The sequence below is a fragment of the Panthera tigris genome, chromosome C1 (assembly GCF_018350195.1).
Source record: "Panthera tigris isolate Pti1 chromosome C1, P.tigris_Pti1_mat1.1, whole genome shotgun sequence".
In the NCBI taxonomy this organism is placed as follows: domain Eukaryota; kingdom Metazoa; phylum Chordata; class Mammalia; order Carnivora; family Felidae; genus Panthera; species Panthera tigris.
Window position 1 is genome coordinate 122,195,591 of NC_056667.1, and position 11,410 is coordinate 122,207,000.

The following is an 11,410-nucleotide window of genomic DNA, read 5'->3' on the forward strand; positions in this document are numbered from 1 at the left end:
ATGTTTATCCAAGTTTTTTTCCTGAAGTTTCTCACCTGCTTCACCTGGGATGCTTATTGAAACTTGAAATTTTCTGGGGCACTTGGGGGGCTCCACTGGTTAAACATCCAACTCTTGGTGTCAGCTCAAGTCATGATCTTAAGGTTCATGAGTTTGAGCCCCTCAGGGGGGCTCTACACTGACAGCATGGAGCCTGCTTGGGATTCTATCTGTGTCTCTCCCTCTCTGACCCTCCCCTGCTCTGTCTCTCTCTCAAAATAAATCAACTTTAAAAATATATATAATTTTCTCAAAGCAACCCAGAATTCAGTCTGGAATCTCTGGGGAAGAGAGCCAGAACATTCACTTGTAGTAAGTTTCCCCAGTGACACCAAAGCATAGTAACATTTGAGAACCAGTTGTTCCAGATAGAACGGATAGCATAAACTGTCTTTGACATCATATAAAAACAAGGACAGAGAAACCACCTCTATCCATCTCAATTGAAGTACACAAACAAGGTAAATTCAACAATTTGACCCAAATGAGTTAGGTCACCCCCATCATACTTCATAATAGACAACTGAGTCATAAAACAGGGATAAAAGGACAGTGGTGAAAGGGGCCCAAAATTTTGAGTCAAGAAGACTGGGGTCAAATCCTGCCTCAGTTAGGTTCCAGCTTTCTTCCTCCCTTAAACTCTGAGCTTCCAGTTCTTCATCTGTCAAGCATGTACGATGATAGCAATGCCTGTATCTTCAACAGTATTATTGCAAAAGTTTCTACAAAGAGAGAGGTGAGGTGATCTGGTAGGAGGTGCAGGATTAAGATAGGGTATTGATCTTGAAACTTCGTTTGCCTGGCAAGATCCATTTCAGTGGCTTTGGCAAAAATGGGGGGCGGGAACAGATGGAGACTACTACCACTTCTCATGATTATTATGAGGATTAATAAGAAAATATGGATTTTACATAGCAGAGTGCCTGACATATAAAAAAAAAATCAATGCATAACTGTTCTCATTATTAAGTTGAAGAAAATGAAATTGCTGGTATTCTACTCTTTTTGACTTTCAAAAATGGCAATTCCATTCAGTTTCGACGTGATATAATATTGAAATCCCAGTATGACACAATCAGTCTGTTTCTCCCAAATTATTCATATCTTTTTTAAGAAAAAGTGAGAGAGGTAATACTGACAAAATAATGATTTTTTTCTTTTATACCATTTTTTTTCTTTTAATGAAAATTCAAAAGGCTTCACCTCAAGTCACACTACAATCATTTTTCTGAGTAATGATATGATAAAAAGTTAGGCAGCAGGTGGGAGTTTTAATAGAAAACACCCAGGAGGAAGTCAGATGAGGGATTTTTATGCCTTGTTCTAACTATTATTATAACAGGCTGTCCTTCTTGTAGAGCACACCCTGTTTCAGTGACTTTAATTATGACCCGAAACTCTCCTTATCAGATGTTAATGTGGCTCATAGACTCCATTCGGTGCTTAAAAAGTCACAGAATCTCTGCCTGTTGGTAATGGATGGCTCTGTATTTCCTTCCCTCACAGGCCATCTTATAAACAAGAACTAGTCATAGGGTGTGTAAAAATAATTAATGGACTTAACTGAGCTATTAATACTATGTTACTAACCAGATGAGATATCAATCTATTTTAATTTGCTAATTCCACATTCATGTTTTACCTAATAGCTAAAACGATGAATAAATCATTTTGACTCTCATATGTTTATATTTTATGTTACTAAATTTTGTGGGTATGTCTTGATTGAAATTTATTTTCTTTAAGTTCTCATAGAATACCTGGACAGCTTTCTAAATGGAATAATGGAAAGCTAAAATTTCCCAGTGGTAACTACTGACAAAAAATGTCTCACCCAGCAAATATAACATGTGCCACTGCCTGAGTCCACATACTCGGAATATCACATAAAAACAGGAGAACTGGGGCAGCTGGGTGGCTCAGTTGGCTGAGCGTCCAACTCTTGATTTCAACTCAGGTCATGATCCCAGTTTGTAGGTTTGAGCCCTGTATCAACCTCCACTATAGAGCCTCCTTGAGATTCTCTCTCTCCCTCTCTGCCCCTCCTCTGCATGCATGTGATCTCTCGTTCTCTCTCTCAAAATGAATAAAGTTTAAAAAAAAAGAATAGGAGAACAAGAACAGAAAAATATAATGTTAAATACTTTATTTGAACCCCAGAATCACAAAGAATCCAGGTTTGGCTAACAACATCTACAATAATTACTGCTGGTTGATAATGACCCATTAATTCAAGCCTTCTATCTATTAGGTGATAGAAGAAAGCACAGAAGTATTGTTTTAAATATTATTAAAATATTTTGATTTTTTATTAAAATATATTAAATATTATTAAAATATTAAAAGTAGATTTGGTGAGGGTTTTCTTGTGTCTTTCATGACTATTTTGTTTTTGTTTAGTCGAAAGATGAAGATGGGCACCTGTGTGGCTCAGTTAAGCGTCTGACTTTGGCTCAGGTTGTGATGTCACAGTTCATGAGTTTGAGCCCTGCATTGGGCTCAATGCTGACAGCTCAGAGCCTGGAGCCTGCTGCATATTCTATGTCTCCCTTTCTTTCTTCCTTCCCCTCCCCTGCTCACAGTCTCTTTCTCAAAATAAACGTTAAAAAAATATTAAAAAAAAAAAAAGATGAAGAGAAGACAGATTATTTTCTTTACCTGAATTTCTCTGTACCTCTATCCCTGACTTGATCCCAGGGTCAGCTCTTAGGAACCCCTATGAGATTCTATTTTCGTGTCTCAATGAATAACATTAAGTCAGGAGAGAATGTTGAACTTAGAACTAAGGAAGTGAACTTGAGACAGTAATTGGAGCTCCTCAATTTTCTTTGATTTGATTCAGCTCGACATATCTAAGCCATGTGATGTGAAGAAAATGGAGAAAACAAACAAAAATCACCTCCGTTCCAGTTCTGGTTCAGCTTCTGACAGAAGGCCAGGAAACTGAGAAAGAACCAACCCTAAGAAGGATGAGAGGGGCGCCTGGGTGGCGCAGTCGGTTAAGCGTCCGACTTCAGCCAGGTCACGATCTCGCGGTCCGTGAGTTCGAGCCCCGCGTCAGGCTCTGGGCTGATGGCTCGGAGCCTGGAGCCTGTTTCAGATTCTGTGTCTCCCTCTCTCTCTGCCCCTCCCCCGTTCATGCTCTGTCTCTCTCTGTCCCAAAAATAAATAAAAAATGTTGAAAAAAAAAATTAAAAAAAAAAAAGGATGAGAGAAGCACAGTCCACCAGGCTAACACTGAGCAGCAAACTTAAAGACCACAAGTGGAAATTCAGACTGAGGTCTTATAGAGGGCATAGGGCGTGGGTTCGTCATTAATAAAACAGTAAAGACCCAGGAGACCAGAGCAGCAGTTTGGTAAACTACATGCAGAGGGGCCAAATTCAGCCACACATATTTGAGTTGTTTGGGTTTTTGTTTGTTTGTTTGTTTGAGCCCTGAGGTATAATTGACAAATAAAATCTTAAGTTGTTTAAAAGCAGGCAATTCCATGATTTGATTTACGTACACATTGTGAAAGAATCCCTGCCATTGGGTTAAACAATACATCCATCATCAGTCACATTTGCCCTTTTTATGAGAACACTTGAGTTTTACTCTCTTGACAAATTCCAGCTATACAATACGGCATTGTCACCATGTTACATACTAAATCCTCAGACCTTAGTTATTATAGAAATTTTGTAGCCATTTACCAGCCTCTATTTCTCTCACCCGGCCCCTTGCAACCACCTTTCTATCCACTTCTGTGAGTTTGCTATATTTTTTCGATTCCACTGTTAGTCTGCAACCTCCCTGGGGGCTCCCCAGGTGTAATTGGCCCCCATAAGTGGAAAGCAGGGAAAGGCCAAAGAAACAGGCAGGCCACTCCCAATTGGTAGACGGCTGGTTTAGTAAGCACTGGAACTTACGAGCCTTGCCTTGCACAGCCACAAAAATGAGACCGCCACACCTGGCTGACAAATTTTAAAGTTTATATAGAAGCCTTACCTGAGTTCAGTCACATGTCCGTCCAAAAAGCCTCAACACCACATCACTATCTCAAGGCTGTGTCCTTGGGGCAGCATCTGGAAGAGGAGAAGGCAAGGGGAACCCACACTCCCCAAAGCGGGTAGAGGCTCCCAAGTTCTTGGGAGCTCGGCTTTCAGGTCAACGGGTGGTAGTGCCCTCTCTCTCTAAGATCTCTCTCAACACTCCACTGGTCCTGACCGGCTCTTAAAACTCATGCGCGCCCCTCCATAGTTTGCTGGGAGTGGCCAGCGAAGGATTTCACTAGCGCGCAGGTGGCTCTTTAAGCAGCCATCTGGCTGCATTGGAGGCAGATGCAAGAGAAAACACAGGTTAAAACAATGATCACCAAAATCAGTAACACCTTTTTCCACTAGCATTTCTCCAAAATAAAATGGCGTCGGGCATTATTACTGCCTTGAAAGGAGGCACCTGTGCCATTATCCAAACAGAATGTTGTGTATTTATGCCTGATGAGTCGGTTGATATATCATCTTTATTAAGTTACAGTATTAAGGGTTACACTTGTGTCCTCGTGTGATGTAAATGTTTACTAGAATTCATCAGTGAATCCATCTGGTTCTGAAGTTTTCATTGTTAGAAAGGTTTTGATTATTGATTTAATCTTTGCATAAGTAATGGGTCTGTTTAGGTTTTCTATTTCTTCATGATTCCATCTTGGTAGATTGTGTGTTTCTAGGAATTTACTCATTTCTTTTAGGTTATCTAATTGGTTGAGTTATAATTATTCCTAGCAGTTTCTTGGGATCTTGAGTGTTTCTGTTGTCAGTTCTAATGACTGTTCATTCATTTCTGATTTTATTTGAGTCTTCTTTTTTTCTCAGTCTAAAGGTTTGCCAATTTTATCTTTTCAAAAAAAAAAAACAGCTTTTGGTTTTGCTGATTCCCTTCCTATTGTCTTTTTAGTCTCTATTTATTTTACTTCCACTCTGATCTTTGTTATTTCCATTCTTCTGCTAGCTTTGAGCTTTTTGTTTTTCTAGCTCTTTGATGTATAAACTTGGGTTGAGACCCTTTTTTCCCCCCTTGTAAACTATGCAATTAGACTCCTTTTAGGGAAAGACTGGAAAATGGCCATTTTTGCCTGCTCTCTCCATCCATACTGAACCTTGGGGGAAATCTCCAGTGAGTGTTCAAGTGCCCATTAAGAACTGCTTCTTTATTTGCTATAACTTCTGTGTTTCGTGCATGCAAGCTGTAAGCTCTAGTGCCTTTCAGAGCAGAGTATTTTGAGGGCCCATCCCTCTGGTGGCAGTCCTAAAGTTAAGATGCTAGCTGTATAGTCCAAATCCTTCACTCTTTGGGGAGAAGCCAGGAATTAGATGTTCCCTCCCGAGTATCTGCTGCTGTTCTGGGAGTGAGCTTTATGGTGAGAGTCTTCTCAGCCTTTCCCTACCCATGTTGATGTGGGTATTTTCTCATTTGCCAGATATGTAGGAATCGCTCATGTAGTTTCTGGATTTCCTTCAGAGGGGATTGCTGAATGGGTAGCTGTACATCAGTGCATCCATGCAAAGAAAGTTCAGGAGCCCCTATGTCACCTTCTTGGCCCTCATCCCATGCCCATTTGTTTGCATGCCATCTATGACTGCTTTCATGCAGCGACAGCAGAACTGAATAAAGTAGTGGCAACAGAGAGCATATGTCCCACAAAGCTGAAAAAATTTATTATCTGACCCTTCACAGAAAAACTTTGCTGATCTCTGGACTACACTAATTCAGGAAGAAGGGAAGAATATTACAACAAAAGCAGGAAATTACGAATAATTATAATATATTAGACATCAGAGAGAAAAGCAATCTACTCGAAGCAAGATACCCTGAAAGTAAGGAGTGGGGGGAGGGGAGTGTCAGGTTGGAAAGTCCACATTATAATTATAGTCTCTTGATTACCAGATCAAAGAATGTGCAGTTCATTCTGTAAGAAGGAAAAAAAAATGTTAGAAGGGTCTTTTACTAGTATTATGAAGGTGTGATTCTAATTTAGCAGCTGTATATGCAGTTGAACTAAACTGGAAATCTCCAGGAAAATTACCTTCAGGTTGCATCAGAGAGAAAACTGGAAATGGACCAACTCAGGTAAAACCTAGGATTCCCTTATATCCCATTCCAGTTTAAAGATCGCTGCTTTTCCCTAAAAGTGAGCAACTTAGATTTCTTAGTCCAAGAATTTTTCCTTTCATACCTTGTTTTTTTCTACTTTTTCCTTCTCAACTTATTGAGCATAGCTTTGCCAGTTGGGATCAATTCTTAAAGCTTGAGAAGAAGACATCTGTTGCTAAAGCTAGATCCACTGCTCAGCAAGCAGCCTGTAAGTTAATAATGGGACCCTATCACTGAATACTAACTGTTACTTTCCTCCTAATATCCCTGAAGCATTATTAAATGTGGCACTTACAGCCCCTTATATGCAATTTACCTCTGGAAAAGGTCATCTGCAAGTACAGTACTTAAAAATCTGCCACAAGGAGCTGTGAGATTACATGCTAAACCATTTATTACCCATCACAAGACCTACATCAAACAAACCTCATTTTAAATGTAGCCACTTTCTCTTAAAAACGACAGTGGAATCTTCTTTGGAACATATTCACAGCAGAAAACATCCTGTCTCTCTCAGTTTTCTGAAAGTTTGGAGCATTGCTTGGGCTGTGGAGGAATGACATCAAATTAAATGTCGAAGCAGGTGAAGCTTGCCTTTGATGAGTCGCACTGCTTTTTTCAGGGACCTGGTCACCATGCTTCCCTCAAGCTATCCAGAACTCCCCACCCTAACCACACTCTAGCCTTCTGCTCTCAAAAGTGTCTTATTCTCTGGATCTTACCCAATTTCTGCCCCTTCCCCAAATTGACATGTCAAGGAAGTTCCAGGTTAAGATGGTGGATTAAAAACACAAATCTAGTATTATACCTTCTGTATCAGTCAGGTTGGGCTGTTATAACAAAACATCATAGATAAGGTGGTTTCACAACAGAACATTATTTCTCACAGCTCTGGAGGCTGGGAAGTCCAAGATCAAGGTTCATTAGATTCAGTTCTCAGTGAGGGTTTTCTTTCTGGCTGTAGTCAGCTACCTTCTCACTGTATTCTCACAAGATGGGGAGAAAGGAAGACTCTGGTTTTTCTTCTTCAATCCAGGACACTAATCTCATCATGAGGCACCAATCTATGCTCTCCTCTAAACCCAGTTATTTCCAAAAGGCCTCATCTTCAAATACCATCATAATGAGAAGTAAGGACTTCAACATATTAATTTAAGGGTGATACAAACATTCGGCCCATAGCATTCTGTCCTTGGCACCCAAAATTCATGTCCTCACACGCAAAATGCATTCATTCCAATCCCAACTTCTTAACACCAATTCTAAAGTCTAAAGTTTATATTAGAGGAGACCTCTAATATAAACTAGATACAAGTGAGACTCAAGGTCCAATTCATTCTGAGACAAAATTCCTCCAGCTGTGAACCTGTAAAACCAAACAAGTTATGTGCATTCAAAATACAATGATGGTTTATATATACAATGCAATACTACTTGGCAATGAGAAAGAATGAAACCCTGCCATTTGCAACAACGTGGGTGGAACTGGAGGGTATTATGCTAAGTGAAATAAGTCAGCCAGAGGAAGACAAATATCATATGTTTTCACTCCTATGTGGAACTTGAGAAACTTAATGGAGGACCGTGGGGTAAAAGAGAGGGGAAATATAGTTTCAAACAGAGATGGAGGCAAACCATAAGAGACTCTTAAATACACATAACAAACTGCGGGTTGATGGGGGGGATGGAAAGGGAAATGGGTGATGGGGATTGAGGAGGACTTGTTGGGATGAGCACTGGGTGTTGTATGTAAATGATGAACCACGGGAATCTACCCCCAAAACCAAGAGCACACTGTATACACTGTATGTTAGCTAACTTGACAATAAATTAAAAACAAAAAATACAAATGGTGCAAAAGGCATAGGATAGACATTTTCATTCTAAAAGGGAGAAATTGGAAGACAGGAGGGCATGATGGGTACCAAGCAAGTCTAAAACCTAGCAAGAAAACTGCCATTAGATCTTAAGGGTTGAGAATAATCCTGTTTGGTTCAATTATCTGCCTTTCAGATCCAATGGGGCCACAGCCCCACTTCCGTGGCTCTGTCGAGTGGGAATTGCACCCCCAAGCCTCCAGAAGACCGCTATCTGGCCTGTTGAAACCAAGGCAAAAGCCTCCCACTTTGAAACCAAGGAGGCCTTTCTGATAATCTCTGAATTACTTCTGGGGTCATTCTTCCCCTGTCTTGAAGCACTGGCATATTCATAGGCAGATAGCTCTATGGTCTGGTGCTGTAGGATCTCTGAAGTCTGACAGCCTTTCCTCATTTTGTCTCATCTCCACCCCTCAGTCCAAACCAACAGTGTTTCCATAGTGAGGCTGATTAGATCCATGTTTCACAACCATAATCATCTCCTTACCAAGAGGTTGCTCAGCCACACCCTTAGTGTTCCCTTCACAACAAACTTCTCAAGTGTTATAATATGATAAACTGAGAAGTTTCTAAATCTTTTAAGTTCTGAATTTGTTTCATTTAACAAGTCCTTCTCCAATTCATTTCTTCTCAAATTTCGCTATATACAGTCAGGAGGAAGCAAGGCACTCCCTCAACACTTTGCTTAGACCTCAACATCCAATTTACTCACTCATTTTACGTTCCACAGAGCACTAGAATACAGTTCAGCCAAGCTATTTGCCACTTTATGGCACAGATCTTTTTCTTTATTTTCCAATAACACATTCCTTATTCACCTCTGAGTCCCCAGCAAAATCGCCCTTCACGTTTACGTTCCTAGTATGAACCTCAAATTCCACCAGCCTTGATTCATTACTCAGTTTTAAACCTGCTTGCACATTTTTAGGTATTTGTTACAACAGAACTCCACTTCTCAGTACCAAAGTCCATTAATATTTTTGGCCTGCTATAATAAAATACCATAGACCAGGTGGTTTAAACAGAATGAATAAATTCATTTCTTACCACTCTAGAGGCTAAGAAGTCCAAGATCAATGTTCTGACAGATTTGGTTCCTGATGAGAACCCTCCTCCCGGGTTTCTGTGTCCTCACAGAGCAAAGAAAGAGAAACCAGAATTTACGGCCCAGAATCCTGATCCCTGTGGCCCAGCCCGCTTTCTTGATACTTTAGTGTTAGACCTTTTTCTCCTCATCTTTTTCATTAGTGAAATCTGCATTTTGTCCATGATGGTTTTAGTTTTTATCTGTCCACCTTCGATGCTTGCTGTCCTATGACTTTGATTTTTCACTTTGTGTATATTGCTTATATACTATAGCAGCATGATAATGGAGTGGACAGGCAGCATGGTTTGTGGGAGATAGAGTGCAAAAGAGAACAAAGGCAGAAATATAGCATGTATTGAGCCTTAACTAAATACTTAAATTAAATTATTTTTTAATTCTTAAAATAACTTTGAAAGGAAGGTATTATTATTTTCCCCAGTTTACAGTTGAGGAGAGGAAACAGGTTCTAGTTGCTTTTTATACGTGTGTGTGTGTGTGTGTGTGTGTTTAGTTATGTGTGAAAAGATCAAAGAGGGTTCTGAGCAAAGGCAATTCATTTCAAGAGACACTACTTAAAAGCCAATATAACACTTTTATGGTTACATACAATCTACCCATTCATTCTTCTCAACTCCATGGCCTTTTCTGTTACTGCTCTTCCCATCCTAGATTCACCCAATAGCCCTGGCCATACTGGTTTCCTCACACACTCCAGACATGCTCTTTCTCAGGAGTTTTGCACTTGTTGCTTCCCCTTCTTGGAATGCCTTTCCCCTAGTGGCTAGCTCTCTCACCTCATTCAGGTCTTTGCTCCAACATCTGCTCAATGATAACCACTCCACCTAAAATTGTAACTCTGCATCACTCTTCTCCTTATGCTTCTTGCTTCTATTCTTCTGCATTGCGCTTACCATGATTTGATAGGCTAACTCTGTCCTCCCATTAGAATGGGAATCCCACAGGACAGGAGCTCATTTCAGTTTGTTTACTCCCTGTATCTAGACCATTTCCTGGCCCATAGTAGATGTTCAATTAATATTTACCAGATGAAATAAATTAATAAAGTTTAGGGAAAGTTGATTTAGACATAGTTAACCAGATTTTTTAGCTGCAAGAGAAAGAGCCTTTAAGTATTCCAATGCATATTTTCATTTACCAAGGAGAGAATCTAGCATGCACGGTTTCCCAAAATTATGTGAACATAGTATAACCCTTTTTTCATGGAACAGGTTGCAGGGAATTGTGCTTAAATACAAATGGAGTTGGAAGAGCAGGTTTTGATGCTAAGGAAAAAGGGAAGGACACTAAAATCCCATGTGTCTGAAGTGAAATGGGAGAGAGTAGTTTCATTCATTCATTCATTCATTTGTTCAGAAAATATTTATCAAGTGCATCTGATGGGCCACAAACTCTTCCAGACTCAAGACAAGGAAGAGACCAAAAGGAGTGGGGGCCCCAGCCCTCACAGAGTTCATACCCTCTACTGATCTCTCTGGTTTTGCTGATTCCTTTTAATCCTATAAAACGCAGACAAAAAAAATTTTCCCAAGCCTGCATCACTGTTGTTTTAAGACTTTTCTTTCTAATTAGAAAGATACTGAAATATAATTAACCCCTGGATGAAGAAGCCACATGCAAATTTGCAAAGCAACACAGCTATGGATTTCCCACCTGCTCTGATTTCATCCCTTCAAGACCTGCACTATAATCAATATCCTGCCATCCAGAAGGTATGACTGAGGAATTCCAGATGACCGCCACCAACAGAGTTGCACTCTTTTATCATATCTTACTTTGCAGCAAGGGAGATGATCATAATGCCGAATAAAAGGGGGCTGGCTAGAATACTAATTGGCAGGAGGTTGCTTTATCATCTCCAGTAGCCAATAAAAATAAATAAATAATTTTATCTTTAAAACATTCCTGTCTTCCTGATAAACAGAACAGTACAACAACATACTGTTTAATGAGTTATTGTGGCTAAAATCTCACTCTGCAAATTACTTGTCATGGCAACAGGCAAGCACCACCCCTAAAGCCAGCAGTCTGAAGCAGATAGATTGTTTCAATTACCTAATTTTCACAATGAATGAACCCTGCTTATAGGAAATCCATAGGTGGCTGGCAGTGGCAAATGGTGGCTATGACATGTTGGGAGCTGGTAGTTTACATTCTCTCTCAAAATACAGAACAGGATTATAATTTTCTGTAAACATTCACAGAAGTAAAAGAGAAAGAGTACGGGCAACTCATAAAACTTCCCCTTTTGTCTAGA

General features: G+C 39.9%; 2 long non-coding RNA genes across 5 annotated transcripts; one reads left to right on the plus strand and one right to left on the minus strand.

Annotated features, from left to right (window-relative positions):
- The first annotated feature begins 321 nt into the window (after window positions 1-321).
- Window positions 322-11,271, plus strand: LOC122240890. Of its 4 annotated transcripts, XR_006220653.1 has the most exons (5): window positions 326-775; window positions 2,882-3,060; window positions 5,755-5,894; window positions 6,297-6,379; window positions 10,726-11,271. It is a non-coding gene; the product is annotated as an uncharacterized LOC122240890 (long non-coding RNA). The 4 variants fall into 4 exon arrangements; XR_006220651.1 differs by having other exon boundaries at window positions 322-775; window positions 5,755-6,379; XR_006220652.1 differs by lacking the exon at window positions 10,726-11,271 and adding an exon at window positions 8,185-8,889 and having other exon boundaries at window positions 322-775; window positions 5,755-6,379.
- On the minus strand, window positions 5,924-9,132 carry LOC122240892. Its single transcript, XR_006220656.1, has 3 exons — window positions 9,096-9,132; window positions 6,598-6,717; window positions 5,924-5,986 (listed from the first exon to the last, which is right to left on the minus strand). It is a non-coding gene; the product is annotated as an uncharacterized LOC122240892 (long non-coding RNA).
- Window positions 11,272-11,410: the final 139 nt, after the last annotated feature.